Source organism: Phyllostomus discolor, chromosome 1 (genome assembly GCF_004126475.2).
Source record: "Phyllostomus discolor isolate MPI-MPIP mPhyDis1 chromosome 1, mPhyDis1.pri.v3, whole genome shotgun sequence".
Taxonomy (NCBI): Eukaryota; Metazoa; Chordata; class Mammalia; order Chiroptera; family Phyllostomidae; genus Phyllostomus; species Phyllostomus discolor.
This window is the reverse complement of record NC_040903.2, coordinates 126813789-126825015: the sequence shown is the minus strand read 5'-3', so window position 1 is coordinate 126825015 and position 11227 is coordinate 126813789.

Sequence of the window (11227 nt, the reverse complement as noted above, 5' to 3'; positions counted from 1 at the left end):
TTGGTGATGATGAATTCCTTTAGTTTCTTTTGGGATAGTTGTCTTTTTTTCTCTCTCTGAGAAGCTTTTTATCTACCTTTTATTTCTAAATGATATCTTTGCTGGGTAGAGCAATCTTGGCTATAGGCATCTGCTTTCTATGACTTTGAATATTTCTTGCAAATGCCTTCAAGACTATGAAGTTTCTTTTGAGAAATCTGCTAACAGTTATGGGAAGTCACCTGTAGATGATTAACTTCTTTTCTCTTGCTTCTGTTAAGATTCCCTCTTTATCTTTAACCTTTAGCATTTTAATTGTGATGTGTCCTGGGCCCCATTGTATCTATCTTTTTTGGGACTCTCTGTGCTTCCTGGACTTGCATGCTATTTCCTTCATCAAATTAAGGAAGCTTTCTTTCATTATTTTTTTCAAACAGAGTTCCAACTTCTTGCTCTTTCTTTTCTCCTTATCCCACTCCTGTGATGAGTATGTTGGAACACTTGAAGTTGCCCCAGAGGTTAAATACAATATTTTTTTTGATGGGGAGGATCTTTTTTCTTATTGTTCTGATTGGTTGTTTCTTGCTTTCTTATGTTCCAAATCATTGATCTGATGCTCAGCTTCATCCACTCTACAGTTGTTTCCGTGTAAATTGTTCTTTATTTTAACTAGTGTTCTTTGTTTCTGACTGGCTCTTTTTTATACTGTTGAGGTCCTCAACTAAGTTCCTTGATCATCCTCATAACCTGTGTTTTGAACTCTGCACATGATAAATTGCTTATCTCCATTTTGTTTAGTTCTTTTTCTGAAATTGTTATCTGTTCTTTCATTTAGGCCATGTTTCTTTGTCTCTTCATTTTGTCAGCCTCCTTGTGTTTGTTTCTATGTATTAGGAAGAGCTGCTATGATTCCCTGTCTTGGTAGTGTGGGCTAATGCAATAGGTGTCCTGTTGGGTCCAGCAGCACAACCTCCACTATCAGACAACCTCTGGGTACTTGAGGTATGCCCTCGTGTGGGCTAAATGCACCCTTCTTTTGTAGTTGAGCCTTGGTTGCTGTTAGTAGATTAATGGAAGGAAATTACCTAGACCAGTCAGCTGCAAGGATTGACTGTGACCACTAACCACAAACCTCTGTCCTCCTTGGAAGATAAATTGTGCAAGGGCAGGGTGGTGGTGCTCAGACATGGTCTATAGTTGTTCACTAGTGCACAAGCCCTAGTGAGGTTACCCAGGTTGTGCAGGCCATGGTCAGCACCCACCTGTGTTTTACCTGGGGCCACTCTGCCTGAGCTATAAAGCAATCTGAGATGGCTGCTACCTGTGCTGGTCTTAGAGGTTCCCAGGTGAACCAAGCTGTGAATCCTGGCTGGTAGCTTCCAGTGTCAAGCCTGGGGCCACTTAACGAGTGGTACAGGGGCTGGGGGCTCACCGAGGCTGTCTGTTGCTTGTGTGAAAGGATTTAGGAAGTTGTGAAGCATGAACCAAGATCAGTCTTTCATATGGAAAAGCCACTGTTAATAGTTGTAAGTTGGCTGGGATGGCACCTCAGGCGATCTCCAGGGTGGGGCAAACAGTGTCAGCTAGGTTGTTGGAGTCTCAGATAATGGCCTCTGCCTGCCTGTCTGTCCAGGAGAAAGCTGTCCTCCAGCACTTTCTTGATGCCAGACACTTCAGTTCCTCCTCATATGCCACTGGTGTCTTTCAAGCTCTTAACCTCTGTGCTGGAGCTCAGAGGGAGTGAGTCTGAGTAAGGCCATGATGGGTTATTTAAGAGGATCTGATTGGGGCTCCAGGAGTTCCTTCCACCAGTTCAATCCCTGCTGGTTTCTGTAGCCAGAAGTTATGGGGAGTTATCTTCCCAGCACTGGTACCCTGGGCTGATTGGCCTGAAGAGTGGCTGGGACTCCTTGTTCTTGAGATATCCAAATTTTTATCCATCTCACGTAGATGTGGAGCAACTTGTTCTGTGTTTCCACCCCTCCTACCAGTCTGGATGGGTGTGGTGTCTTTAAGTCTATAGTTGTCAGATTTCCACTCAACTCAATTTGCGATGGTTCTGAGTGATGGTTGAAATGTAATTTAGCTGTAATTTTGATGTGGTTGTACAAGGATGTGAGCTGTGTTTATGTATGCCCCCTTTTTGTTTTATTTTCCTAGTTTTAGTAGTCGACCTCTGCATTTGCTTAATTTTCTCTGAACATGGTATTTTACTTGTTCAAATATTAGAGATATTATTTTGAAATGCTTAAATTCAATACTCTATCAATTTTTTTTCCTTCTGGTATATTCTCAGACCACGTAGTTGTCTTACTCCCAAAAGGAATGGTTGTTCCTTCTGCTAGAACTCTCATCTTTGGTGTTTCTTTTGTTCTTCTCCTGCATGAGAGTATGAGCAAATGTCTACTAGAGACATGGCTGGTCAGATGGGCACACATCTTACACAAAATGCTCCCTTTTTTCCTTTTTCAATAATGACTTCATTGTGTTGAGTCACATTCTCCTGATACTTTTATTAAATGGCACATAGAAAGTAAAATTTTTGAATAAATATATTTATTCCCTAATCAATCCATTTATAAAACTTCAGGTTCTCAAAATCGTGAAGGCAGTTTTACACTGTTATCTAGTCTTCAGTATTGCTAGTGCCAAGTGTGATAGAATTCTCATTCTCAAAATTCACATTTTGAATATTTTTTCTCAGAGAGTTTTTACAATTTTCTGTTTATCTTTGATTTTTTTATGTACCTTTTCCCCTTTTTTATTCTAGTACTTAATAGGTCTTCATGTTCATAAATGTGAGTTTTAGTTGTGGAAATTTTGCTTCTGTTATACCTTTAAATATTCTTTTCCCATTTCTTACTTCCTTAATTACGTTATTTCATGGCTGTTGGATTTGCTGGAATATTCTTTTCCTTATTTTTAATCTCTTCCCCCAGTTTTCATTGTTTCATCATTCTATTTTAACTTCTTAGTGATTTCCTCAAGCTTATTTTCAAGGCTTTATTTAACTTATAATCCAGTTATAGTAATTTAATTTGTAAGACATCATTATTTTTACTAAATATTTATTTTATAGTATTATATTCTTTTTATTTATTTAATGTAGCTTGTGGAGTTATTAATTATAGTTTTATCATATAAGGATGTCTTCCTCTTTTTTCTGTGATTTTTCCTTTGGGTTTATTTTATGTCTTGTTTTGCTTTTCTTCTTCTGTGTATAATAACTTTCTCATATGGCTTCTGACTTTTAGATGTCCATTCACATTTATGAATGACACATGAAAGAGATGATTAGACTCCACTATTCATAGTCAAGTTTGCAAGTATCTGGAGGTCTTGTTTCTATAGCAAAATTGACATCTGGTCAGCCCCACATAATTTCTTAGGTCCAATGCATACTGAAAATGGAGAGCTCCTTTGTCAAAAGCTTAAGAATTTCAAGACAGCAATAGCAAGTGATAAAAAGTAAACATATACTACTTACAGAACTTTTATAATTTTTTTTTAAAGACAACAATAGCAGAACATTAAACTAAGTTGGTCTTTCTAACCACATGGTCCTATGAGATGCACAAATCACAAACACATGAAGATATTCGCTTGACCATCAGTGTTTGGCAATGAACATATTTTGGTTGGTTCTAGACTTTCAGTTAATTCCCCATTTTTCAGTCCTGTGTCTCCTTATGCCCCCTGCATTTTTCTTTGTTTTAAAGCTCCTCTCCAATTTCTACTGGGAACAAGGATACATTTCCTAGGAATGGGGTGGTATGTTCCCCAGCAGAGTGGTAAGAGGTGGTCACCATGGTGTTCACCCTCTTTGTATATAGACATTTAACATGCTATTCCCATTTCATCCTTCACCTTACATTCTTTCTGGAAACTTTCAGTCAGGAGCCTCATGCATATCTGTTTTTTCTTTTTGATTTCTCCATTTAAAGAACTCACTTGTAGTTTTTTCCATTCTCTTAAATAAAATTGATCCCATTATTTCATCTCCTCTTAATCTTACAAGATTTGTTGAATCTATTGTCTGTGGTTGCCTTGTCTCCTGTTCTTTGTTTTTGTGATTTTATACCTTGTTTTGCTCTTTTGTCTCAGTCACTGTGGTGCAGAATAGAAGAGGAAGCGTTTTGTATGCCTAGTCTTCCATAACTCAGTAATTATCAAAATATTATGTTGAAATGATATTTAATTTTTTTTTGTTTAATTATTATTGTTTTTTCCATTACCATTTAGTGTCCTTTACCCTCCTCACCCCATCAATCACCACACTACTGTCCATGTCCATGAGTCCTTCTTCCTTTTTGCTCAACCCCTCCTCCCCCTAACCTTTCTGCCCACCCATATCTGTCATCCTGCTCTCCCTATGAGTCTAACCCTAATACTCTTGTTAGTTCAGTTTCTTCATTAGATTCCACATATGAGTGAAATCATGTGGTATTTGTCTTTCACTGACTGGTTTATTTCACTTAGCATAATGTTCTCCAGGTCCACCGGTACTGTAACAAAAGGTATTTTTTTTTCTTTTTTATGGCTAGTTGTATTCCATTGTGTAAATGTCCCATAGTTGTTCTATCCACACATATATTGATGAATAATTGGGCTGCTTTCATATCTTGGCAATTGTAAATAATGCTGCCATGAATGTGAGGGTGCTTATGTTCTTTTGAATTAGTGTTTAGGGTTTCTTTGAATATATTCCCAGAAGTGGGATCACTGTAGGTCAAAGGGCAGGTACATTTTTAATTTTTTGAAGTATCTCCGTACTGCTTTCCACAGTGGCTGCACCCCCACGAACGGTGCAAATGGGTTCTCCTTTCTCCACATCCTCTCCAGCACTTACTGTTTGTTGGTTTGTTGATGATAGCCATTCTGACAGGTGTGTGATAATATGTCACTGGGGTTTTAATTTGCATTTCTCTGATGATTAGTGATGTTGAGCACCTTTAATATGTCTATTGACCAACTGCATGTCCTCTTTGGATAAACATATTTTCAGGTCCTTTATCCATTTTTTTAAGTGGGTTGTTTGGGTTTTGTTGTTGTTGTTGCTGAGTTTTGTAAGTTCTTTATAAATTTTGAATATTAACCCCTTATTGGATGCAGTGGTGAATATGTTCTCCCATTCTGTAGGTTTTTTTTTTTTTTTTTTTTTTTTTGTTGATGATTTCCTTTGCTGTGAAAAAAAACTTTTCACTTTGATGTAGTCCCATATGCTTATTTTTCCTTTTGTTTCCCTGGCATGGGGAACAAAAATGTTGCAACCAGCAATGTCCAAGATTTGCTGCCTATGTTTTCTTCTATGATTTGGGGGTTTCAGGACTAATAGTTAAGTCTGTGATCCATTTTGGGTTTATTTTTGTATGTGGTTTAAGAAGGTGGTCTAGTTTCATATTTCTGCACAAATCTGTCCAATTTTCCCAACACCATTTACCAAATAGACTATCTTTAACCCACTGTATGTGCTTACTTCCTCTGTTGAATATTAATTGACTATAAAGATTGGGGGTTTATTTCTGGGCTTTCTATTTTGTTTCATTGATATATGTATCTACTTTTATGCCAGTACTAGAAAGTTTTAATTACTATGGCCTTATAGTATAATTTGGTATAAGGTAGCATGATTCCTCCAATTTTGTTCTTTCTCAGGATTGCTGTTGCTATGCAGGGGCTTTCATGGTTCCATATAAATTTTTGAAATATTTGTTCTAATTCTGTGAAGTACATCATTAGTATTTTGATAAGAATAGTGTTGACTAGATAGATTGCTTTGGGTAATATGGAGATTTTAATGATGTTAATTCTTCCTAACCATGAATACAGTATGTGCTTCCACTTATATGTATCTTCTTCAATTTCTTCAATGTCTTGTAATTTTTGAGGACAGGTCTTTTACATCCTTGGTTAGGTTTATTCTTAGTTATTTTATTCTTTTTGAAGCAATTGTGAAGAGTATAGTTTTCTTAATTTCCCTTTCTGTTAGTTTGTTGTAGGCATATAAAAATGCAATTGATTTCTGGCTATTAATTTTGTATTCTACTACTTTGCTGAACTCATTTATCAGTTCTAATAGCTTCTCGGTGGAATATTGTTGTTCTCTATGTAGAGTATCATGTCATCTGCAAATAATGACAGTATTACCTCTATGTATTGAATTTGGAAGTTATTTCTTCTTCATATCTGATTGCTAGGAAGTCCTAGTGACTAGGACTTCCAGGACTATGTTGAATAAGAAAAGTCAAAGTGGACATCCCTATCTTGTTCTTGATCTTAAAGGGAATGCTTGTGGTTTTTGTCCACTGAGTATGATGCTGGCAGTGAATTTGTCATAATAGGACTTTTATTCTGTTTATGTAGGTTCTCTCTATTCCAGTTTTGCTAAGAGTTTTTATCATAAATGGATGCTGGATTTTATCAAAAGGTTCTGCATCTATTGATATGATCATGTGATTTTTATCATTCATCTTGTTTACATGGTGCATCACAGTTATTGATTTGTGAATTTCGTGCCAACCTTGCTCATGGAATAAATTCCACTTGATCATGGTGTATGATCTTTTTAATGTATTGGTGGATCTAGTTTGCTAATATTTTGTTGCAGATTTTAGCATCTTTATTTATCAGGGATATTGGCCTATGTTTCCTTCCTTCCTTCCTTCCTTCCTTCCTTCCTCCCTTCCTTCCTCCCTCCCTTCCTTTTTCTTTCTTTCTTTCTTTCTTTCTTTCTTTCTTTCTTTCTTTCTTTCTTTCTTTCTTTCTTTCTTTCTTTCTTTCTTTCTTTCTTCTTTCTTCCTTTTTTCTTTCTTTTTTTTTTGTAGTGTCTTTATCTGGTTTTGGAATTAGGATCATGCTGGCATCATAAAACGACTTTGGGAGCCTTCCCTCCTCTTGAATTTTGTGAAATTGTTTGAGAAATAGAGGTGTTACTTCTTCTCAGAAAGTTTGTTAAAATTCACCTGTGAAGCCATGTGGTCTAGGGCTTTGTTTGTTGGGATTTTTTTATTACTGCTTCAATTTCACTGATGCGATTTGTTTATTCAGATTCCCTAATTCTTACTGACATAGTTTTGGAAGATTGTATGTTTCTAGGAATTTATGCATTTCATCTAATTTGTCCAGTTTTTTGGCATATAGTTGTTCATATATTTATTACCATTCTTTGTACTTTTTGGTGTCAGTTGTTATTTCTCCTCTTTCACTTCTGATTTTATTTCTCTGAGTCCTCTCTCAGTGTGATTAAGGGTTTGTCAGTTTTGTTCACCACTTTTATTTATCTTTTGTATCAATTTTTAAGATTTTTTTGTTTCTGCTCTGATTTTTATTATTTCTTTCCTTCTACTCCATTTGGGGTTGTTTGTTGTTCTTTTTAAAGTTCCTTTAAGTATAGAGTTAGATTGTTTATGTGAACCTTTTCTTGTTTTTTTGAGATAGGCCTGTTATGCTATTTTAAATAAATACATTAAAAATTAGGGAACTCTTTAGTAATCTTATTTAACTGTAACTGATATATACTAAAATAAAGCAATAACATAAAGAAATTAACTTTGTTATGGAAAATATGTATAAATTAAATAGAATAGGAATTCAGGATTGAGGGAGCATACTAAAAATCAATTGAAATAAATACATCTTTAACCATCTTTCAAAACAACATGTCAGCTCTGCCTCAAGGTTCATGCACAAATTACTTTTGTCTCTCCTTAGTGAAGGGAATAAATGAGAGAATTTATAAAAGTCTTTTATCTGACTAACTTAATGTCCTAATTTTTAGTACAGTCATTAAAGACTTATTGATGTTGTTTCTAATGAGTAAATGAGGTGCAACCAAAACCTCTGTGAAATGTAAGCATGGAAGAGAGTGAAAGTCAGGATAAATAGAATAATTTAAAATGAACATTATCCTTGTTTGGTGGTTTTCTTTTCTAAATTTCATTAAGATCAACTTTATTCTTATTTTATTTTATTTTTAAAAATTATTTTATTGATTACACTAGCTATTACAGTTGTTCTGATTTTTCCCTATTTGCTAACTCCACCCAGTACTGCCCACTCCCTCAGGCAACGCCCATACCATTGTTCATGTCCGTGGATCAGGTGTGTAAGTTCTTTGGCTGCTCCATTTCCTATACTGTACTTTATATCCCCATAGCTATTCTGTAACTACATACTTGCACTTCTTAATCCCCTCACCTCTTCACCCATTTCCCCACAGTTTCCTTTTAAATACAGCAGAAGTAGTCTTGTGGCCTGATATTTTAAAATATATTTCTGTACAGAGACTAAAATTATTTCTTTCTAAATATCCACCTATGAACCTTTATTATAGTCCCATATAGGTTGCTATAACATATTCCAATCAAAGGATTTCTTGAAAATCAATTGAAAACATACCACTTGGAACTTGTCACTTAACACTCAGGAATGCAGGAGGGCATTGAGTATATGTATGTACAGTATTTTATTGGATGAGGAGAGGTCACTGGTCAACATAGAGTGCAATATCATTCATGTGTGTCTTGTGTTGGGAGTTGCCTTAATATGAAGGAAGCAGGTCACTATGTGAGGATAAATAAAATAAAGCCTTACTTCATTTCAAATCTCCTTATAAAAACCAGGAGAAATGTTTCACCTTTATGTCTAGCACATCTTTATTTTACCCATTCTTCGAATGCATTTTTCAAATATTCAAAATTATTATAGATCTTTAGACAAATAACAGGCATTTAATGAACATTTACATTGCTATATTCTCGATATATTTTAATCTCAGCATAAAGACATGGCAAGGAAATTAGAGTTCCAGGTGTGAAATCAGAAAGACTTAGGTCCTGAGTCTTGGCTTACTGCTTACTAGAAAAGGAACATCAGGTAAATGATAAATGTATCCTAAACCATTTTTTTTTCAAAATTATCTGCATATGTGAATTACCTAGGAGTTTACAAATATATACTATTAATACTCACTCCAGGTGAAGTAAATCATAACTTCTGGGGTTGGGGCCTGGCCTCACAGAGTCCCCTTGGTCACTCTAACATACAGCAAAGATTAAGAACTATTGTCTCTAAGTATCTTTATCTTTATTTTTAAATGGGTATAATAATAGCACCAGTATTGTAAGGTTATTTAAAGAATTAAATGAAGAAAATGCACATAAAGAATGTAGCGTGATGCTGAAACATTATAAATAATTAATCTCTCCTTCTCCCTGGAAGAATTATAAATACAATTTAAAAAGAGATTGTACCCTTCTTGTTCACTTTTCCATGGGCTGCACAGAGAAAGTACTTTTTGTGGGTTCATTGTATCACTTGCTGTCTTTGAGAAGGGGAGAGAAGCATTGTAAGGCTGACTTTTCTCAGCCTCAGAGACCTCTATGAAGAAACAAACAAACAAAAACATTGACTAGGTTCTGCTGTAGAATCATTTTTCCCCCAAATGATTAGACCTAGCTATTATTTTTTTCCAGGTGATACACAACTTTGTCCTACGTATACCTGTACTTGTCTTTCAATGTACCTACAGAATTTTTTTAAATATCTCCCTCCTTCCTCTCCTTATTCCCTCAGCCTTTCTCTTCCTTCCTCTCATTTTTCCTTCATTCTTTTCCTTCCCTCTCCTTTTCCTTCTTATCCACCTCCCTCATATCTTTGTCGTAGACAATCACCCTTAAAACTTTTGGTTCTGGGTAGTCATTGTGCATTTGTCTTCTGAGTGGCAGTATTCTCCTTCCTTGTACTTCACTGCTACATAACAATAATTGACTGCCCAGACTTGCAAATGGCAAAACAAAGCAGGTTATAACTCCAGCATTCACGTTGCTCTCTTTCCATAGAGCCAATTTTAATATTATTCATTAAATAATATTTTATGCATTCACTCCACTAATATATTTTGGCATCATTATCATGTGTCAGGATTTTTATTGATAGTAAAGAGAACAGACATTCACCTGGCTTCAGATAAGGTCACAGCCTGTGGAAGTTTCAATAAATGAGCCAATTTTTATTGCACAGTGTGATATGTGCTGCAGGGAAATATCAAGTGCCCTCCCCAGGCACTGCGGAGTGCATATGACCAGGGTCTTCACTCAGCCTAAGGTACTTGGGAGGCAGGGCCTGGGTTATGCCATCTGAGCTGTGGTTTAAAGAAGGAAGGTGGGAATTTTGTGAGAAGTAAAGATAGGGTAAGGGAGTTAAGCTATGGTTCAGTATTCTGGAATGTAAGGAGATTAATGAGAAATATGCTGAAGAATTTATGGGAAGCCAGGTTTAAGGAGCTTGGCATATATTCTTGGGACACATGACGACCCTGAAAAATTGCTTAAATAACATGGATAATTTATAATAAAATTTCCTTTAGAATATATTCCTGTTAATGTGAGGAAAATTAAGGACAGTTGATAACACACAAAGAATGTGCAGAAAAATAGATAAAATATATCATATTTAAGCCAACCAAATATTATCTTACCTTTAATATTTATTTTAATAGCAAAAATTATTGAATTCCTGCTATGTGTCAGACAGTTTTTGAAGAACCATACACATTATAGCAACCACCTAGGGTAGATTCTATTATTATTATTATTATTATTATTATTATTATTTGACAGATTATAACTAGCAGTATTTAACTGCAGATATGGAGGCCATGCCACTTTAGGTCAAAGCTTCCCTCTACTACTTATTTTCTGTGTGACTTTGGACAAGTTATTTGGTTTACATAAATACACATATTTTATAGTGTTTTGTGGCAGTTTAGGGTTTCTTCAACCCATAAACTGCCTTGTTCATTGGATTTTAATAAGATAATGAAAAGGGGTAGTAAATAATAGCAAAAACAATGGATGTTCAAATCTGAGTGAAGTCAAACTCTGTTGCTTCATCAAAGAGTTAAATAAACACTAAACATAAAATAGATGAAATGAGTTGCCTTTAGGCAGGGACTTTGGAAATTGGAGCAGGTTAAAGCAGTAGAATGGTACAGGAAGGAGGGGAGGGGAGTAGATGTATTCCTTGTGCCCTTTGTGGGAAGGGGGACTTTATTTTTATTATAAAACAACTATCGACACAGAAACTGGATGTGCCTTTTTAACTATTGTTACTGTTTCTCAATTGCATGAGTTTATGCTGATCACTAAACCTCTCTTTACCATAATTTCTTCAAACTTAGATAAATAATAGTATTAAAAGCATAAGATGCTATGAAGATCAAATGAATTAAATATAAATTAATTAGTGC